The sequence below is a fragment of the Prionailurus bengalensis genome, chromosome D1 (genome assembly GCF_016509475.1).
Source record: "Prionailurus bengalensis isolate Pbe53 chromosome D1, Fcat_Pben_1.1_paternal_pri, whole genome shotgun sequence".
Taxonomy (NCBI): Eukaryota; Metazoa; Chordata; class Mammalia; order Carnivora; family Felidae; genus Prionailurus; species Prionailurus bengalensis.
In genome coordinates, this window is record NC_057346.1 from 82,243,751 (window position 1) to 82,256,239 (window position 12,489).

At 38.9% G+C, this 12,489-nt stretch overlaps 1 protein-coding gene across 2 annotated transcripts in view; it reads left to right on the forward strand.

The window, feature by feature from the left end:
• Nucleotides 1–6,400: 6,400 nt before the first annotated feature.
• BBOX1 (gamma-butyrobetaine hydroxylase 1) overlaps nucleotides 6,401–12,489 on the forward strand; it is a 58,992-nt gene continuing 52,903 nt past the window's right edge. The window contains exon 1 of one of the 2 annotated variants that reach the window (XM_043580840.1): nucleotides 6,401–6,546. The gene's annotated coding sequence lies outside the window, so the exon portion shown is untranslated. Of the gene's footprint in view, nucleotides 6,547–6,923; nucleotides 7,093–12,489 lie in introns of those variants that run through there. The other variant, XM_043580841.1, reaches the window with a different exon arrangement.

The following is a 12,489-nucleotide window of genomic DNA, read 5'->3' on the forward strand; positions in this document are numbered from 1 at the left end:
GTTAAAATTTGATGTAAAAATGGCTTATTGAGCAAGAACTACGTGTGGGTCTCAAATGTTATTGGGATGTGTTAGCAGACACTAATCATCCATCTGTATTGCCAAATCCCTCGGTGGTGCTGGAAGGAGGGTATCAGCTTTCCCCTTTGAACTTCTGTTTTCTAATGTTCCCTCACCTTCCTACTGATCCTTTCCTTAGATATCTTAACATCATTTATCCTGCAACTGCTTGGGTCTTACTAATTTAGTCAGGTGAGAGATGGAAGAAACTTTTCAGCCAAGTAGCCATTAAATGCCATTATAATTTTCTAGAATTAATTGTTATAACTGCATTCTCTAAACATCTCTTTTAAAGTCTTATTATGCCTTAGTATATTCCATGTTTATTATCTATGTCTGAGTTCACACATTTGAAAATTAACTGCAGGAGTAGTAAGGATTTGCAGACACTGGGGCTGTTCACAAATATTCCAGTTTCCTCCTTCCAATAACAAAGTTGGATTGCAGCTCCCTACCTCCTTGAAGGGATACATGACTAATGACTTGCTTAACTGGTGAAATGGGTGAACTGACAGGTGACATTCCCAGGTGGGAGTCTCTTTAAATTCTAGGCATGATTAGCCATTCTTACTGTTCCTCTGCCACAGCATCTGGTGATGTTTCAGAACCTCATCAATCTTGATCCTTGAGCTCATGGAGCACATCTCACTACCCAACCATGATGGGCATGTCATGTCAAGGGGCAAATACCCCTTCCTCAGTTGTCTTAAGCTACCAAGCTTTTGCTGTAATTTATGCACAATAACCCAATCTATTCTCAGTAATATACAACTGAAAATCTCAAAAGTGTCCCCTGATGATATCTGGGTTGGTAATGTTTTTAGCTTAGACATGTTTCAGTGTAACGATCTAGAAAATAAGACTGTTAGATCAGAATATGTCTAAGATTCTTCTAAATGGCTAATTATACTCTACATATACTGATGATTTTCCTGAGCTCTGCCTTTAAGTTGATATTTTTATCGATGAAACTGTGCTGTCATTAACAGCCTATCAGATGAGTTTTCCACTCTGTTGTGATATGATTATAGAACACTCTTTTTTGGAGATATTTTGGAGAAATAACTGATTTTTACTAGTATAAAGGAAGATTCCCAGACAAGATCTTTTCTATGTTTACGAGAGATTTCTTTCCAAAGTTTTGAAGTTATAGAAACAGAATTCAGCTAAGCAAATTTTTTTGCGGGAATTTGTAGGTAAAATGAAAAACTATTTGTGGCACTGTGAAGAGGAAAAAAAATGTCTCACTGCTAAAAATGTTGAGAAGGGGGACAAATGGCTCATTGAACACAAGGTAGCAACACTGAAATATTTTAGGAGAAAGCAAACATCCTCATGAGAAATAAGATACCTGCTATTTAAGGATTACTGAAAAGAAACGATGCTTATACTAAGTGTATCAATTACCAACCAATGGAATATGTTCATGGGTGACAACCTTCTCAAGTAGAAACTATCACTCATCATTAAGTTTCATGCAATTAACCAAGCAGGTGAGGAGGAGAATACCACTGCTGAATCCTTTATACTTCCTATTTCTCAAATGTTCACCTTGAAAACTCAACATATCCCTCGCTGAGGATAACATATGGAATGACTAAATCTTAAGTATTAATTCGAAGCCATTTTTTCTCTCCACTATAGCAGGATACAAAATACAGCTGAGAACAAAGTTAGAGCATAGGAAAACACAGACTTTCTCCTGTAGGCTCAGATAACAGACTTGTAGCCAAATGGAATTTTACCAAACTTGCTAAAATGAGTAACATTGTGTGAGCACTGTTCCCTTGGGAACTGGATAAAACGAGATGTCTATCTCAAAGGGTTCTCCAAGAAAAACCCTGAAAGAAATGGGCATTTGTCTTGACCAAGAGACAACTGCAGAAAATTACAAACACCTAAGAATGGCTTAAAATAAAAAAATTTGAATTTTTCCCAAATATGATAATAAAAAAGATGTTAACATTTATTGAATGCCAATTATTCATTATTTCAACAGCATTTATTGATTATATATAAGGTGCCAAGAACTATGCCAGATGCTTTTACATGAACTGTATAGTTTGGTCAAGAACTCTGTAAAGTACAGATTACTTTATAGATTAACGGCTTACCTAAAGTCACACAACTAATAGGACTTTTTATTCAAGAGGTCGACTACATGCCAGCACTTTTCTGTGTACTAGGTTGCATCATTGACATTTGGAGGGCCAGGGATGAGAGTATACATTGAAGCCCCTATACTCTATGTCTAAATATTGAAAATTATAAACAGTGATGTTCTGGATCCAGCTTCTATCAGCCAGCTGCTAAGAGCCAACTGTATGCGTCTCTTCCCAAATTCATGTGCAGTAATGTTGCATCTGTGAAATGTTGCACCTTGAAATTGGCCATGACAGGAAGATATATCCACTACATCAAATGGCAAATGCTACATATTGGGTAGTGGTGGTGGTTGTTTTCAGAGGGTATCTTGTTGAACACTTACCATCGCTTTTAACAATCTAACTGTTGAATAAAATATGTTCCATCCTCCAACCTTGAAAAATATATCTTCATGCTAACGTAGAAGTCCAAGCTTGAATTTAGAATTCCCTGTTGCCATATTATACTATATGTTAACTAACTAGAATTTAAATAAAAATTTGAAACAACAACAAAACTAATAGAATTCCCAGATGCCTTGTTCCGTACCAGAATTTGGGAAGGGAGGGAAGGCCAGTCCCTAGACTCTAGAGCCACAGACCCCTCCACTTCTCATCCTGCCCCAAGATTCATCCTGCACGGGGAGGGAGACTGTGTGGATACTCCAGAATACACATCTCAAATCCATCACTCTATACGCCATACACAGCTGCTCCTGGCTCATCCCACTGGTCTATGTGAGTACACACCAGGGCCACGGTGCAACCTCAGTGGCCTGGAGAAAGAGAAGGGAATACTCACAGACACTAGAAGTAGGCACAAGTCTTTGCTGGTGTGAAATTTCAGGGCCTGTGCTTGCAGAGCATTATCTAGAATGGAGAGGTTGGTGCAGGTTCTGGGTGTGTCCCTTGGTCTCATAGATGGATCACGCATGGGGAGTAGTACTGATGAAGGACGGCCAGAGTAGAGCTCCCCAAAACACAGGCCACGATTGCCTGTTCTAAGAGCAGTACTGAATACAGGAGTCCAAAGCCCTCATGGAGTTCATGTTCCGCTAAGAGGAAATATAATCATTTAATTATTTAAAATAAATTATCCCCAAGATCAAATTGGCTATATTACCACCCTTTTCTTCAGCCCAAGTAAAAAAAAAATATTAATATTTGCCATTTATTGACAGCTTATTATTTACTCAGAAATTACTACGTTCTTAGAAACCGAATGACTAAAAATTCAGAGCCTAGCTATTTATTTTAGTTAGCAAAACGATTATATCGGACAGACTGAGGACAGCTTCCCACTCAATGCAAATGTTCCTTATACCTACCTGGCTGAATCATTTTGCAGTTTCTAGACTGGGCTCACTCCTTGCTCATGGGACCTTTCACCATGGTTGATGAAAACATTTTTGTTATTTACCTGAGGATTAGGACCATGTGGGCACTGAGAACTGGTTGTTCAGTATTTAATGGCACACCACTGGGTTACACATCTCTATAGTAAATATTTGAATACAGGCCAAAAAAAAATTAAACAGAAATGACATTTGGGGAAAGGAATTCGAAAGAAGGAGAAGAAAGACTTACTTTTCATTTAATCTTTCTATATTTTTCTTAATCATGTGAGGGCAGTGGGATTATGGGCCATTTTGTTTGCCTTCTTCATATAAAATTAAATATAAATTACAGTCTATTTTAATATTAAAACCCGTCTTGTACTTTTTAAACCTCTAGAAAATTACTAAAATTGAAACCAAAAGAACACTGCTATCTACCACCTATTTATACCGTAAATATTCTTTGTAAATCTTACCGGTTTTCCTTCTTCAAAATAGGAAATTTGTAAGCAGCAGAATTTTCCCAGAGGTACTAGATTTCACGGAAGCTAACTAGTCCTGCCATCTAGAAGATCTTCTCAAGCCCAAGACAACTCCCTGAGCATCACGGTGTGTTAAATATGGTACAATATAAGTAGGCTGCCCCTGGAGTCACCAGACTTCCTCCTCTGGAAACACCACCCACCTTCAAATCTCTGAGTCAGATCTTTCGAAGTTTCCTCCCATCTTTCTGTTGGGGCAATACCGAAGAAGGCTTTCAAGAAATCCAGAGCATCTTTTGTTTGTGCACACTCATCTTCTATTTCAGTGTTTCTAATGTGTAACGCATTGGCTACACGTAAGTTCAATTAGCCGTACTTAGCATGGAGTTAATTTTAAAAATAAACTTTTCTTAAATCTGAAAAAAAAACCCAGAAACACATGGGTAAAGTGTCCAAATTTCTGGCTCTGGTACCAATGGTGTCTCTTGCACATTTGGTCACCTTCTATAGCTCATGAACCATCATGGTCTCATTTTCTCCATCTGAAATCCAGAATTTGATATGGTTTGCCGTTTCCAGGATAGTACAGTAAGCAGCCACATGTGAAAGCAAGCTGAAGACTATGAAACATTAAAACAGATAAGAGAAAGTCCTCTGAGAAATGCTCGTTGTATTTTTTTCATCTTAAAGAGGTTTCACATCGTCAAGAGTAGGATTTGTTTGTTGTTTGTGTCCGATGTGGGAATTAATTCTTTTTTTAAAAATTTTTTTTCAACGTTTTTTATTTTATTTTTGGGACAGAGAGAGACAGAGCATGAACGGGGGAGGGGCAGAGAGAGAGGGAGACACAGAATCGGAAACAGGCTCCAGGCTCCGAGCCACCAGCCCAGAGCCTGATGTGGGGCTCGAACCCAAGGACCGCGAGATCGTGACCTGGCTGAAGTCAGACGCTTAACCTACTGCGCCACCCAGGCGCCCCAAGGGAATTAATTCTTTATGTGCAGGATTTAATATTTGAACTGTTGAGGCACCTGGGTGGCTAAGTCAGTTGAGCATCCTACTCTCTGACTCTTGGTTTCAGCTCAGGTCATGATGTCACAGTTTCATGAGTTTGAGCCCCATGTCTGGCTTTGCACTGGCAGCACAGAGCCTGCTTGGGATTCTCCCTGTGCCTCTCTCTCTGCCCCTCCCCTGCTCATGCTGTCTCTGTCTCTCCCAAAATAAATAAACTTAAAAAAGAAACCAAAACTTGAATCATTGATAGGTTTGTTTTTGTTTTGTTTTGTTTTACTCTTCTATAAGAAGCCATGTATGTGCAACACATTTTTTTTCAACTTTCTTAAAGCTGGAATAGAATTTACCTAATTTTACTCCAGTGATGGTTATGAAAGCACAAAATGTGAAATTAGTTGAATCTGTGTCTGCAATGTCATCTGAATGTTTAAAATATAATGAACTGATTGCTTCTGGCATACATATAACCTCAGTTACCGTGGGTTTAAAATGCTGGCAACACTTATGAGGGCCTGCCATGTGCACATACTCTCCTCCCATACTTGGGAATAAAACTTGCTGTTATTTTCACTGGACGCTGGGTGTCAGTAATTTGACCCAGAGACTTGGGGGAAAGGAAGATGGAGGAGGGGATGACAAATGAAGAGACACCGTTTACATTTTACTGTGGAAGTCGCTGACAGGGCCTCACTGAGGAAGGGAACACTGCAGTTCTGGAAGGGGCAGTTGTCCTGGGCAAGAAACCACAGCAGAGGCCATGGGAGAGTTGGGCTGCATTTTCTCTCTCCATGGTTAGCTCTTTTGTTCGTGCCTGTCTCACAGCTGTGAGAGTCCTTCAGGCAAGAAGCAACAAGTTGCAGGCTGAAGCTGCTTCGGTGTCTTTCGGGAAGGGTGGTTTTGTGGGACAAAGGCCCAGGGCTCAAGTGTCTCTCCCTTGGATTTCAGTTGTCATCTGTAGACTTTCTTCTAATGGACTCTCTTCTCTGTCAGGAACTAGGACTTGAGACTCGTCCACCAGCCCTCCCCCTGCACTGGGCACTCGCCATCTGAATGCCTGGCAGCCAGGCTTTGGGTCCCTGGCACACTGCTCACCCCGGCCTTCCCTTTTGTTGCCCTCAGGCCTGTGTAATTGTGAGTCAAGTCACTGGGCAACCAGGTGCCTTCAGAAAAGCCCCAGGGTCTCTGGCAGCTACTGTTCATTTCAGCCAAAGCTGCGGAGGAAGGAGGGCATCAGGCTTAAGGGGACCCATCCCAACCTTCCACCCTGCCCCTGAAATAGTCAAGCTCCCTCTAAAGAGGCTCAAATGGAATATTCTATGGGCAAGTAGACATCACCTCACCTCTGCTGAGGTGGGAGCTAGTAGCTCCTCCCTGTTAAATGTTCATCTCAATGTCTTTTCTCCAAGTGACTTTTAGAGTAAAAGAGCTGTCAGTTTGAACAGATGAGACAGGAGTCTCCTTCACTTGCTTTGGTTGCTGCTGCTGGCTCAGGGTCAGGAGACCAGACAGGTGAGAACTGCTTTTCCTTCTATCAGGAAAACTCTGAACTAAGGCAATGTTTTGCACTGAGTCTGGGTGTTTTGTGGTTTCAGGAGCTAATAGGTGTTCAAGTACTTTCTCTTTCTAACTGCTTCTCCTCTAGGTCATAAAAGCTCTTTCCTTTCCTTTCCTTCTTTCCTTTCTTTTCCTTTCCTTTCCTTTCCTTCCCTTCCCTCCTTCCTTCCTTCCCTTCCGTGTCTCTCTCTCTCTCTCTTTTTCTCCTTCTCAGCTCCCTTCAGGAGTTGCTACACCTTCAGGTTGGGACATCCTTCCTCATTTGCAAACCTCAGCTGTGTCTGGGGGCAGGGCTTCTGTGGAGCCGCCAGGAGCAGAAAGGCTCCCAAGTAATAGCACTACATCAGATGTCAGACGTAGGGAAACTGCGGGCAGATCAATCTGGGATGTGCTGGTTACCAGGAGGCTCCCTCCCCCAAAAGACATTGAGGATCAAAGCTGACCTTTCCTTTCCTCGGTAAATTTTGCATGATTTGGCGCCTAAAGCACATCTGAGAACAGGTATGACTGAGCTCATCTTTGCCTTATTTGAAGAGCTTCAGGTCTGTGGATTGGGGTGGAGGTAGGGGGCATCCAATTGAAAATCCAGGCACATGTGTCTTACAGCCGTGTGGGCTGCGATGGGGATGGTCCATCAGGCATTTGGAATAGGCTTGATTTTGGAATGCAGGGGATCTGATTGCTTCTTGGCAGCTTTCCTTTCCCAATTATGTTTGGCTTAGTCTAGTAGTCAAGTTACTTTACAGTCCCTAAGCTGATCCAGAAAGCACACAGAGGGGACAGAGAGCATACTGTCTAAAAAACAGGCTGGGTGGTGGGAAAGGGAGCGTTCTGGCTGGATTTGGAAATATTCACTGAATAATCCACAATCCAACCCAAAGACAGGGACTGCATATTATATACCTTGGCCTTTGTGAAGTCCAAAAAGCTGAATGTAACATGCTTTTCTAGAATACTGATCAATTAAGACTGAACTTTGTGTGTGCTTTCAATTGTTTTGCTTTTGAATGTAGCTCAAGAAGAGATATGACAGGTATCTTGAATTGATTTTATTATAAAACATAGGACTTCTCATAATGAATATATGTTGTGGTCCAAAGATTTAGCAGTCATAAATCTAGATCCAGAAAAATATACATTATATCAGCAAACAAACACTTTGATGTACAAGTATCAGTCTGAATGTGGCAATGCTACCAGAGTGAAGCTTTTTATAAAAAAGTTTTCCTTTTTATAACTTAGGAAGGAAGTGTTTGCACAAATTGATACTTTAAACAACATAGCAGGCAGAATGGTAAACCTACTTAAGAGAATGGGGACTGTTTTTCCTAATGACTTTATAGAATTCATTACTCACAGGAGTCTATTCATGAATTATTAAGCAGCTCAGCCACTCACTAAATCAAGTTAAAAACAAATAAAAAACAAGTTGAAGAGTCTTAGGTAGCGAGTGTAATGAGTAGAGTGGGCATGTATTCAGATGATACTAAAGTTCAGACACCCAAACACTCACAGTCTGGTCAGCCTCTACCTTACCAAGTGGAAATGAGTTTAGTTTTATGATTTAAAGGTTGATATAGAAAATAATAGTAATACCTTCTAAGCCTTTATGGTGTAATGTCTGGAAAACTTTCTGTCCTCTTCTTGCAGTGATGAAATGTCAGATGGTGAGGTCAACTAACAACCAACAAACTTGAGATTTGGCTACTATTTTAATAACACATTTTTGGTAACTTAAAATTATTGCCTGGAAAATTATTCAGCCACAGATTCTCCATGATGTAGTACTGAGTAGTGGTCAAGTTACTATTTCCTCTGCTTTCAAGTCAGTTACCTCACTTGTCCAAGCTCAAGGTCACCTGTAAAATAGAAGTGATAGCACTAAATTCATAGTTTCATGAATTAAATAAGAATTAAATAAGGTTAATGTAATTGAAAGCATCAGCAGAGGGGCTATAACATAATAAGTGCAAAATAAATAGTTTTATGCATACAACGCACACACACACACAAATTCTCTCTCTGTCATGCAATTTGCATATTTCTTGCATTTTGATTATTTTCTGATCTTACTTACCTAGAATCAGGAGGTCAAACACCGGAGAGAATCCTACTATCTGATAGCAGGTCTGATGACCTAACTAAAGAAGGGAAGATGGAAATTAACAGATACTGATATTCGATAACATAAGTCCACTCTATTGTTTCCTTCTATTATGAAAAATAGTAAAAAATTATAGTGTTTTATTTTAGGGGTGAGTAATCCAATAGATGAATCTGGCTTCTCAGACATATTAATTTCTATCAATTTAAATTTTATATAGAGTAACTATGAAGGTTCTGCATCAACTTCCTGAGAATCCTATCCAAAACCTATGATTCAAATTAGCTGTAATTAGTGTTCAAGGAATTTTTGCACTCTCTTTTATTAGAACTAGAAAATGTTTATATGTGCACAGTGAACTGGCAAACCTAGGTTAGGAGCAACCTCTCCCACTAGCCAGCCTTGCGGGCTTGGACAAATCACACTCAGTATCTCTGAGCTTCCATTGTCCTTGCATTTCAGATGAGGGCACTTAGCCCACCTATATCACAAGTTGTTTCTTTCAGGCTCTGATAGTTCTAGTTCCAGGTTCTTTTAATTCCAAGATCAATGCATAAAATAACTTTCAGAGCTACTTTCTCAAGTTTCCAAACATTGCTGGAGAAAACGAGCTAACAAAACTCAAATTTATAAAAATTTGAAAAAGACAAAAACCACACCCATTGCTGAAGTAGGATAATCTCTAAAACAGACAGTTTAGTTGTGCCAAACAGGAGTCCCAAATAAACTTCTATAACTCTGAAGGGGAAAAATATGGTGAGTCAGCTAGAAAGGAACACACACACACACACACACACACACACACACACACACAACAAGTGATTGGATTAAGTTAAAAGAAATCTATTCTTTCAGACTGAAATCCCCCTTATCCAAAATCTGTTTTTCAGGACAAGCAAATCTACTCCTTTCCACCAAAACCAATCTGATACTTCATAAACCAAAGTATAATTGTGAATGAGGAGAAGCTCAGTAATAATTTAGTCCTGAAACAAATAAACATTTTTGTTTTATAGGTGCTCCTTAATTTAGCAAAAAGCATATTCATGACTTTAGCATATATTCATGAATTTAACAAAGAGTATATCTATATATCTATATCTATATCTATGGCTAGGAATATTTACTTTTCCTTTATTTTTTCTTCAGAGAAACACAATTATTTATCAAATAACTACATGTCCATGATGCTTAACTTAAAAAGGGCTCAATTTTAACAGGTCAAGTGGGCTAAATGGAAAAACAGATTTCAACAAATTACACTCATGTACAAACGTTTAAGTTTCAGAAAGAATTTGCCTTTAAACACTGATGATCCTTGATATTTCTTTCTTTTTGAATGTTCATTGCATTTGCTGCCATAGAGGTTGAAATAAACCAAGATAAGTTAAAGAGGGAAACCATTTTCCCATTTCTCCCTGCTTTTGTTTAGATTATCATTCACATGTGTCACAAACTGAGAAAAGGATAGTGAAGAGTAGAAATGACCCAACAGGTTCCTTCACAGATACCCAAACAACTTACCTTCAGCAACACCCAAGTTTTTCCAGTTCTTCCACACTCTCCCATGTGCCTCTGGCAACTCCCATCAGCCCCTGGTCCTGATGACACCTCCTCTCTTGAAATAACCCTCCTCAGGATATCCATTTGGCCAAGCAGGCTGGGGGAAAAGAGTCAGGTTTCCCTATATCTGGAAGTGTGCTTTTTCCTCTCCAGTTCAAACGTGTTAAGTAGAAGAAGGAAAGAAAAAAGAGAGAGGTGGAAGGCTTCAAATGGCAGGTTGGAATGTAATTAGTGTTTGTTGGTACAGATGTCTGTAGGTGTTACCACTTCAACAGTAAGTGGGATATGGGCATAGTGCCATCTTTAAGCACAGGGACAATGTTTATTATGGTGGAAAATGTGCCCTTCAAACAATGTATCCATTAAGAATCAATGTATCAAGTTCTAGTTTTATAAAAATCCTTTGAACCACAACATTTTCAAACTCATTAATGAACACATTTTGGAAAATGAGTTGGGTCTTGAGTATACACCAACATACATGAAATTTTGATGATAAACATAAATGAAGCGGATTTATTTTTTTCTTAATTGTCTTACTCCCTTGGAGAACATAAGACGGGTTCTACTATCATCGGTATGCTGATATCCCCTAACCTCTTTTTTCTGTGGCTTATTCAGGTAATTGCAGTACATTTTTCACTGAGTTGTAATGAATATTCCATGAGTCATTGTATGTAAAGCACTTCAAATATGAGTGTCATGAAGAAGGCATTTGGTAAATGTAAACTCTTACTAATATTATAATCTTACCATCAATATAATTAAAACCAATATCCTTATTGTACAACCAAACTAGCTATTCTTTTGTAAGATCCTGTAAACAATTGCCACTATGCTTCCAAACTCTCAAGGCAAAAAAAAAAAAAAAAAAAAAAAAAAAGAAAGGAAAGAAAGAAAGAAAGACAACCTTCTTTCTTCATTAAGGTATTAATTTTTCTTTTTTATACTAGAAATATCCTATCTGTTCTATATTGCATAATTCGAAGCCACACATTTTGAAGGACATTTGTAAACTGGAAAGTGACCATGCACCCTGAAAAGTACATAATCTAGAGATCACATATTATAAAGCAAAGGCTGAAAAGTTGAGTAGATTTAGAGAAGAGAAGGGATGAAAAGGCACTTGATTATGGTCCATTGTAATTGAAGAACTACTACAGGAGGATAAATACATCCTGTGCTGTTTTGAAAAATCAGGCCAGGACCAATATGAAAAATGTATTTTAAAAGATAGCTATGTTCTCAGTATAAAGAGGGTGAGCTTGAAAGCTACATATGTTTATTTTGTGTGTGTTGATATTTTGAGGTACATTTTGCCTTTGATTCTTGGCAAGTAATTTTAGCAAATGAATAATCCATCAGTTTATAAACAGATCAGGTTAAGTAGCAAAAAGAATAAATAACAAGGTAAACAAATTAGCATACATATGTGCATTTTTTCCTGCTTTGTTTTGTCTGTGGACATTCCATCATCCAGGTTGGTGTTTATTTGCTTTGAAACCAGAATCTTCTCTATCTCTCATCTGCTTGCCACCCACTGATAAAACATAGCCTTGTAAAGAGAAGAAGACTTGGTATAACCACATATCTGGTAAACGTGACCACATCTCCATATGGGTGTCTAGAGGAACAAGGAATTAGTATGCATTCAGAAGCATTGATCACATCCTGTAAGACTTCCTCAAATAGACGTCTTCTCTAAGCAAGTGTCCTGGAACCTCTCAGACAGCTCTTAGTGCCATTTGGACCAAGCCGTATTTTCTTGTTTACTTTCATAATCATCTCACTTCTTCTTGAATTCTGGAACTTCATGGTAATCTTTGAACTTTCTGGTGCAGCATATCAGACACAAAGAAGATGCTTATGGAGTGTCTGGGTGGCTGAGTCCAGTTAAGCATCCGACTTTTGGTTTTGGCTCAGGTCATGATCTCACTGTTGTAAGGTTGAGCCCCAAGTCAGGCTTGTGTTGAGCATGGAACCTGCTTAAGATTCTCTCTCTCCCTCTCTCTCTTTCTCTCTCTCTCTCTCTCTCCCTTTCTGCCCTTCTCCCCCGCTCATGGTCTCTCTCTCTCACACACACACTAAACAAACAAACAAACAAACAAACAAACAAATGTTTTTAAAAAGAAGATTAGTATTATTTGAATAAGTTTAACTGTGTATATAAGAACGAATAAAGAGAGCTATTTTCTGTATTTCATATTTTATTCTGCTTGTCATTGAACCCT